The sequence below is a fragment of the Syngnathoides biaculeatus genome, chromosome 5, assembly GCF_019802595.1.
Source record: "Syngnathoides biaculeatus isolate LvHL_M chromosome 5, ASM1980259v1, whole genome shotgun sequence".
NCBI classification, from domain to species: Eukaryota; Metazoa; Chordata; class Actinopteri; order Syngnathiformes; family Syngnathidae; genus Syngnathoides; species Syngnathoides biaculeatus.
This window is the reverse complement of record NC_084644.1, coordinates 15733179-15742047: the sequence shown is the minus strand read 5'-3', so window position 1 is coordinate 15742047 and position 8869 is coordinate 15733179.

Genomic DNA, 8869 nt, shown 5'->3' with positions numbered 1-8869 from the left:
GGTATTGGAACGTGAGGGCCAGTCCCGCCATGCTTTTCCAGCTCATTCCTGGACTCCGAGATAGGGAGACATGGTACAACTTTCTGGGATTCAGGCTTTCAGCTTTTGGAGGAATTGAGACTACTGCCCATGCTTGTCCTTCATCCGTGGCTACTATGTGATTTGTGGTGATCTTGGTGGGTCCAAGTTGGTTGAACCTCTTGACCCAATCTGCACTTGTTTTTTTTTCCTTGAAATACTTGAGAGTAACATGGAGTGGCCATTTCACTTGTGGAATTCCCAGTTTTGACGTGAGCATCTGTGTTGCAGTTCTTTCTAGGTCACGGACAACTGAGGTTGGACCAACGTTGTCAAGGTCCAGTGAATAAAATTCATCCGGTGGTCCGTTTCCTTGGCTGACACAGGCGTCCATCTGTTCCATAGATTTGATTGGTTTGATCCCATCTTCCGTGGCAATCAAGTTTATTCTCAGTGCTGTCAATAGATCTCTGCCCATTAGATTCACAGGGCAGGTGTTGCTCATAACAAACTTGGTTTCAATTTGTTGGCCATCTTCATCCTCTACCAACACCGGGTGAGACCATAGTTCGCGTTGTGCTAGGCCTCCAGCTCCTATCACTATGATTTGTCTTCTGGAAGCTTTTACTCCCTTAACTGGATCTATCAGGACTGAATGGTCTGCTCCAGTGTCACATAAAAACTTTGTTGGTTTTTTAAATGGCCCAACTTTGAGCCACCGAAATGGTTTGGGTCTTAAGCGGTCTTCCAAATTTAAGATGGAGAGGTCGAAAACTTGGATTGATGATGCTTCCTCCGGGTCTGGTGGTTCTTCTGGCTCATCACCCTCATCTTCCTCTCCCTCTAATAGTCATTGATCATATTGTGGATTGAATGGGGGGTCTCTTGATGGTCCTCGGTTGCTCCCTCCCTTCCGGCTGTCCGGGAGGGGGCATTCACGTGCCATGTGTCCCTCTTTCTGGGAGTTGAAACACTTCTTGGGACTCCTGCATTCTCTAGTCAGGTGTCCTGGTTTCCCACAGTTGTAGCACTTCAGGCTTGGTCCCCCTTTTTGTTGACCCTGACCTCTTCTTTGACCTCTTCTTTGCATAGCGTACACCTCAGAGGACTCGTGTGTCTCAGTAGACGTCACCATTCCTCTTATGGCTGCAGTGCTGTCCATTCCCTTCTTTCTTCTATGGTTCTCCTCTGCATGACTGGCCCAGTCCATCAATTGGTTGGTGTTCAAAGTTCTGTGAGTCACACAGTGTTTTTGGATGAACCCGCTGATGTGTGGTTGGAAACCGTCCATAAGGCATTGTCTTAGCTGGCTGTGGTAGGGACCATTGTCGTTAGCATCTTCAGGCAGCCCACTGTTGGTTTTGAATATTCCTTCCAGTCTGATCTTGAAATCATGGACTGATTCTTCTGGTTTCTGGCGGCACTGTCTGATTTTGCTGTAATCTGGTGGCTTCTGGTAAGCTGTCATTACTCGCTCCAGTACTTCATCCATCCTGGTAGTCAGGAGGGGGTCATCTGGGCGTAGGATTGGTCCATTGTTTCCTCCACGGGGGTTAAAATTTCCTCTCACTCTTCCCCAACGATGTTTCAGCGCTGTCTTGAATGCTGTCTCCACTTCAGTCCCATTAAGGTGAAAAGAGCTTTTTAGTTCTCTGAAATTAGAACACCAAGAAGCTGGGTCTGTCTCTGGATCCCCCAGGCCTGTACAGGCTTCAGAACATTCAGTTGCTGTCCATGGTCTTGGCACTAGGATGGTGGGTTCGTTATCTCCATCCATCCCATAATGAGGATTGGCAACAGCATACAGTGGGTACATCTCTGCAGCTCCACTTGTAGTTCCACTTGGCCCCGCTGGGTGGCGTTGTTTCCTTGCTGGGGTCTGCTCCTGCCAATCAGATAAGCTGGGGTAGATCTTCACTTTTGTCTCATCAGCTCTCCGACGTCCCCCTCTGGTGGTGATCGGCGAGAATGCAGGGGCTGCAGGATCCGTTGTCTCTCCCAAGTCTTCTTCTTCCTCTTCAGCCCCGCATTCTGCTGGGCTCTGGCCCACTGCTTGGGTGGTTTCACTTCCTTTTGCGCTTGCACCTTGCTGGTGTGCGTTTCCTGTTGCTGCTTTCTTCTGTGGCGCGGTTGTTTCTTCATCTGGCTTGATGCCAAGGGCGGCAATCAACCCCCCTCTTTGTCTTTCTCGTCTCTCTTTTTTTTCTGTTCTTTATTTTTTATATCTCGCTGCCTTTTAACACACTGGTCTTCCCAAATTTTCAAATTACTTAATTCCATCTCAACTTTCCCTGTCTTCTTTCCCTTTCTCACCTTTTCTTCCCATCGAGTTTTTATGCATGCTTTTAATCTCTTAATTTCTTCCGGATCTTTAAGATCGGGTCGGAAATAATATTTATTGACCCATTTTTTCAAATACTCACAACTACCCGGATGATGTCTCTGCATAAATTTCACATCAGGAAGTTCAGTCACCTCTTTTGTCTCTGCTTGTCCCATTTTTTTTTTGTCCTTTGTTGCTCCTAAGGCGAGATTTTTTTTTTTTTTTTTAGAAAATTCTGAATTTTGACGGGTGTGGTTGGGGCTCACGAACTTCCTCCTCCTCTCACTTGTGCAGCGTCCTGCAGCGTTAACTCTATTTTAGTTTCACCTAGAAACTTCGCGTATGCAGAAACCTATTCTGCTTGGTCTCACCTAGAGACTTACACGTATTTCACTCTATTTTAGTTTCACCTAGAAACTTCGTGTATGCAAAAACCTATTCTGCTTAGTCTCACCTAGAGACTTACACGTATTTTACTCTCTATTAGTTTCACCTAGAAACTTCGTGTATGCAGAAACCTATTCTGCTTAGTCTCACCTAGAGACTTACACGTATTTTACGCTTATGCAGAAACCTATTCTGCTTGGTCTCACCTAGAGACCTACACGTATTTTACTCTTTACAGAAACCTATTCTGTCTGTGTCTCACCTAGAGACAAGTTTTAAAAGGCAGGAAGTATCGGAGCGGTCCTCACACACCACTTTTAGTCTCCTATTTTAACGTAATTTTACTACTTGTTAAATCTGGGTTTATTTCCGCTCTATTTTATTTTTAGATGTTAAGTTATACCATATAACCATCCTATGAGACCAAATAAGTTTTATCCTACCTCAGTGCCGTGGCCCTGGTCCGTTGGAACCCGTCACCCGACAGTCCGGTCCGGCGCTGGATCAGCGATGCGACCGATCCTTCAATGGAGGACACTGGTACCAGATTCTTGGTCTCGTTGATCCCGCGTTGTTCCAGGCGTCAAGCTGTTGGGTTCCCGGGTTTCGGCACCAGAGAAAATGTTAGGTCCAAAGCACGGACTTCTCGCTCAATGTGGACCTAGAGGTCACGACACCGGGATAGAATGATTGAGACAGAGGCAGAGTTATTTTTTACTAAACTGCAGTTTAGGGAGAGCTTGGAGGAGCAGAACATATCCTCCACACCCGCACGTAAGACTCTCTCTGAGCCCCCCCAAAACCACACATTTTATTGAGTTTCACACATAGGGAGGAGGAAAGAGGCTTCACAAGACAAGTAAAGTTGTTATACAGAGACAGTTAATCTTCTCAAGGCCGGGTGTCCTCTGAGTGGACACAGTTCTTCCTGTTACAAAAACCCACAAGAATGCAACTATCATAAATTTGCAGTCACCTTGAGCTCTTAAACTTCCCATAGACAAACAGCACACACACACACAACAGCACAGCAACAGAGTAATTAAAAAAGATTTATGACACATGAGGAGATACATTTCACAGGCCTCTGTGAAATGTGTAAGCTTATCTTACAATAGGTGTGGAGTTTTTGACTAACTTATTCAACAGAATACTAGCGGGCGAAAAGATGCCTGAAGAATGGAGGAAAAGTGTTCTAGTTCCCATTTTTAAGAACAAAGGCGATGTTCAGAGCTGTGGGAATTATAGAGGAATAAAGTTGATGAGCCACACAATGAAGTTATGGGAAAGAGTAGTGGAGGCTAGACTCAGGACAGAAGTAAGTATCTACGAGCAACGGTATGGTTTCATGTCTAGAAAGAGTACCACAGATGCATTATTTGCTTTGAGGATGCTAGTGGAAAAGTACAGAGAAGGTCAGAAGGAGCTACATTGTGTCTTTGTGGATCTTGAAAAAGCCTATGACACAGTACCAAGAGAGGAACTGTGGTACTGCATGTGTAAGTCTGGTGTGGCAGAGAAGTATGTTAAAATAGTAGAGGACATGTATGATGGCAGCAGAACAATGGTGAGGTGTGCCTTAGGTGTGACAGAAGAATTTAAGGTGGAGATAGGACTGCATCAGGGATCAGCTCTGAGCCCCTTCCTGTTTGCAGTGGTAATGGATAGGCTGACAGATGAGGTTAGACTGGAATCCCCTTGGTCCATGATGCTCGCAGATGATATTGTGATATGCACTGAAAGGAGGGAGCATGCAGAGGAACAATTAGAAAGATGGAGACATGCACTGGAAAGGAGAGGAATGAAGATTAGCAGAAGTAAAACAGAATACATGTGCGTGAATGAGAAAGGCAGAGGGGGAAGAGTGGGGTTACAGGGAGAAGAAATAGCGAGGGTGGAGGACTTCAAATATTTAGGGTCAACAATCCAGAGCAATGGTGAGTGTGGTAAGGAAGTGAAGAAGCAGTGGGTCCAAGCAGGTTGGAACAGCTGGCGGAAGGTGTCTGGTGTGCTATGTGGCAGAAGAGTCACTGCTAGGATGAAGGGCAAAGTTTACAAAACAGTGGTGAGGCTGGCCATGTTGTACGGATTAGAGATGGTGGCACTGAAGAAACAATAGGAAGCAGAAATGGAGGTAGTAGAAATGAAGATGTTGAGGTTCTCGCTCGTAGTGAGCAGGTTGGATAGGATTAGAAATGAGCTCGTTAGAGGGACAGCCAAAGTTGGATGTTTTTGAGATAAGATTCGAGAAAGCAGACTTCGATGGTTTGGACATGTTCAGAGGCGAGAGAGTGAGTATATTGGTGGAAGTGTGCTGAGGATGGAGCTGCCAGGCAAAAGAGCGAGAGGAAGACCAAAGAGAAGGTTTATGGATGTGGTGAGGGAAGACATGAGGGCAGTTGGGGTTAGAGAGGAAGATGCAGAAGATAGGCTCAGATGGAAAAAGATGACACGTTGTGGTGACCCCTAACGTGACAAGCCGAAAGGAAAAGAAGAGACTGAGCAGGATATATTCAGTGTTGCCACAGAATGAAAATCAGAATCATTTATTTGACAAGTATGTCAAAAACACACAGGGAATTAGAATGAGGTAGTTGGAGCCGCTCTGGTATGACACACAGTCAATTAACAATCATATATTTCAGACATAAAGACATTGTGAAAACTGTCACTGAGCGATAAAAAATTGCAAGTAATCTAATCTGCAGGTAGTCACAGATCTCTCCAAGGCAGGGGGGAAAAGCTAGCCAGTGACTTTGGATAAAGAGAAAAGACCCCAATTGGGCCTTCAAGAGAATTGACAGCACCTTGAGGGTGAATCTGGGACGCTGGGATTCACTGCTGAACCCTCTCGAGAGTGTCGTGGGTCTATCAGGGAAACACTTGATGGCAAAAGGAAGCCCACTCCCTGCTAAAAATTTTGTGTGGAAATCTATAGAATTCTATAGAATTTGTAAAGAACAACTTGTTCTATAGAACCTTGGCTGTGATTTTCAATATAATTTCTACAGAACAATAGAATTTCTATAGAAATTCTATAGGACTTGGGTCCTAAAGTTCTATGGTTCTTTAGAAATTCTTTAGAAATGTTGTATAGAAAATTTTTAGCATTATTTTTAACTCATAGGGTGCCATCACCTAATTGAACATCCCACAGAGCCTTGTCGGCGCCAAAATATGCGTGAATAGAGGCATATTAACATATATATAGTCCTACATAATACATCTGGTCATCTGGGAAACAAGTGACTGCTGTGAAAGGGCAGCTGACAACAAGGAAAAGACCTTATGACAGCCTGGAAAGACAGCTGATAGGAGGGAATAGACCCAACGGCGTTGCCTCGGGTGTCCCAGGACAACTACTCTATGGGCTCCACCCATTGTACCTACGGAAAATTATAAGAAAAAAATACCTCCTGAGCCTGCGAGAGCGGGTGCTATAGATGGCTCATTGGCAGACAACATGGTAACGAAAACAGAAACAGAAAGACTACGAAATTGGTTATCAGCATAAATGAAGCTCCGACAGTCAAAGCAGGACTTAAGGTCCAGATCTGTGGTTGTGGTTGGGCAAAGGTTAACTCCATTCAGGGCCTGAAGAGTCACCAGGGCAGGAAACAGTGTCTAAATAAGGGACAATGGGTAAGTCGCATTGAGAAGCAGGTTGAGTCAGTTGGCAGAAGTTCAGCAGCAGGACACGCACCACAGTCTGGAGGATGCCAGTCTATGCCCCTGTCCCAGTGGAGGAGGATGAGGAAGAAGGCACAGGGAAGCAAACTGGACCCAATCCACCACTACAACCAATTGGAGAGAGGTAGATCCAGGGATGTAGGCCATTGACCAAAGTGCCAAAGGCCTGCGACAAGACTGTGGGGAAGAAGGTCAATATGAATCCCTGCAGCATTTTCGAAGGGATCAGAAGCACCAGTAGAAAGAAGCTGGAAAGGATATGTGACCTCATTTATATGTATGGGCCAGAACAATTTGGAGTGGTGGAAGGCAAACAGGCTACCCCAGCTATCAGCCAAAAAGTCCAGATGGCAGAAAGAGGTAGATCGCCTGATCAAGGAAAGGACGCAGCTGAAGAAGTTGTGGAGGAAAGCCACAGAGGAGGAGAGGAAGTGCATAAACCTGCTGCAGGAAGAAATCCAGGGTAGGCTGGCAGCACTGAGGAGAGCTGAACACCTTCGGAAAAAACGTAGAAGGAAAGAGCAAGCGAGATCACACAGCGAGATAAGGATCGCTTCAGATTTGCGGATCGCTTTGCAAAGGAGAAAAGCAGAAGTCTCTCACTGACGAAAGCCATCCTGGAAGAACACCTAAAAAATTCCTGGACAGATGACCACTGTTGTGAAGAAGTTATGCTCCCACCGGATATGCCACCATTCGATCCATCAGAGTGTAAGCTGGACTTCAATCCACCCAAATCGTGTGAGGTAATCCATATTCTGCGTAGAGCAAGATGTTGCATCAGCTTCTGGACCCAAAAGGGTTCCATACAGCCTCTACAAAAACACACCAAATGTTTTGTGATTCCTCTGGAAGCTGATGTGGGTCGTGTGGCAGAAGAGGGCAGTACCAACCGCCTTGTCATGATCCTGCCAGTCCAGCCCTGGCTCTGCGGGTGCCTGCGCGGTCACGCTGATTGGGAGGTGAACACCTGCGCCTCATGCTAGCTGATTGGCCCCGGTGTATATAGGACCATGGGGACGACTGGTCCGGTCCAGATTGTTGCGGTTCATGCCCCGTTCCAGGACTCCCGTATCGCTGATCGTATTCCCATGTGTACCGACCTCTGCCTGTTCTACGACCAACCCGTAAGCCTGACTCCTTTGATACTCCTGCCAGCTTTGATCGATCTCCCGTGTACCGACTCCTACCTGCCCGCTGACCTGCTCTTTACGCCCGACGTCCTGACTACCACTGCTGCACCTAACTGCCTGCCCGATCCCCGACCGTGGAACAATAAACGTTTTCCCGAATTACCTCTGCGTCTCCCGTGTACTCCTGCATTTGGGTCCTACCTCCGTCTCAATGGGTCGTGACACGCCTGGGTTAGAGCTGGAGGAATTCTCATTCCAAAGGAGAAGGACTCATCAGAGATTGGGCAGTTCCGACAGATCAACCTTCTAAATATTGAAGGGAAAATTTTCTTCAGCATGCTTGCTTATAGGCTAGCAGAATACCTGCAAGGTAGCAACTGTTAGAATTATTGTCAATATATTTGTTTTGGTCTTGCAACAAAGCCAAAGTATCATCCTTGTTTCGAAGAGTCTTGTTCACAGGACGAGCCCCCACACACAGATGCACCAGTCTACTCTTGATCTTCCGAAAATGGCCAAGGACAGCTTCATCAACGCACACACATCGTGATCAAAGAATGTGATTTTGTTCACTTGCTTGCTCACTCCTCATTTTGACCTTGTGTGTTTTCGGAAATAATGAAAGAGTATGTGATAGACTGGTTCAGAACGTGTTTGGAGACTGTAACTGAACTGTCTCTCATGTCCTCCTGATCAGAAAGACGATTTCTTGTCCCTGTTTTTGGTGCATTTAGTCCACCAAATTAGGTTACAAACCTAGCAGTAACAATTGACACGTCAATCCAGAAAGCAGGAATATCTGACTTCTCTATCTATCTATCTATCTATCTATCTATCTATCTATCTATCTATCTATCTATCTATCTATCTATCTATCTATCTATCTATCTATCTATCTATCTATCTATCTATCTATCTATCTATCATCTATCTATCTATCTATATCTATCTATCTATCTATCTTAATTTTCTTAGCCGCTTATCCTCACAAGACTCCCAGGAGTGCTGGAGCCTATCCCAGCAGTCAACGGGCAGGAGGCAGGGTACACCATGAACTGGTTGCCAGCCAATCGCAGGGCACATGAAGACAGACAACAGTACCACTCACAATCACATATGGAGCAATTTAGAGCGGGTAATTAATACTGCATATTTTTGGAATGTGGGAGGAAACTGGAGTGCCCGGAGGAAACCCACTTTGGTACGGGGAGAATCTGCAAACTCCACACAGGCGGGGCTGGGATCGAATTCGAGACCTCAGAATTGTGAGGCTAACGTTTTCCAGCTTCCACCGTGCCGCCATTTTAATGTATTTATT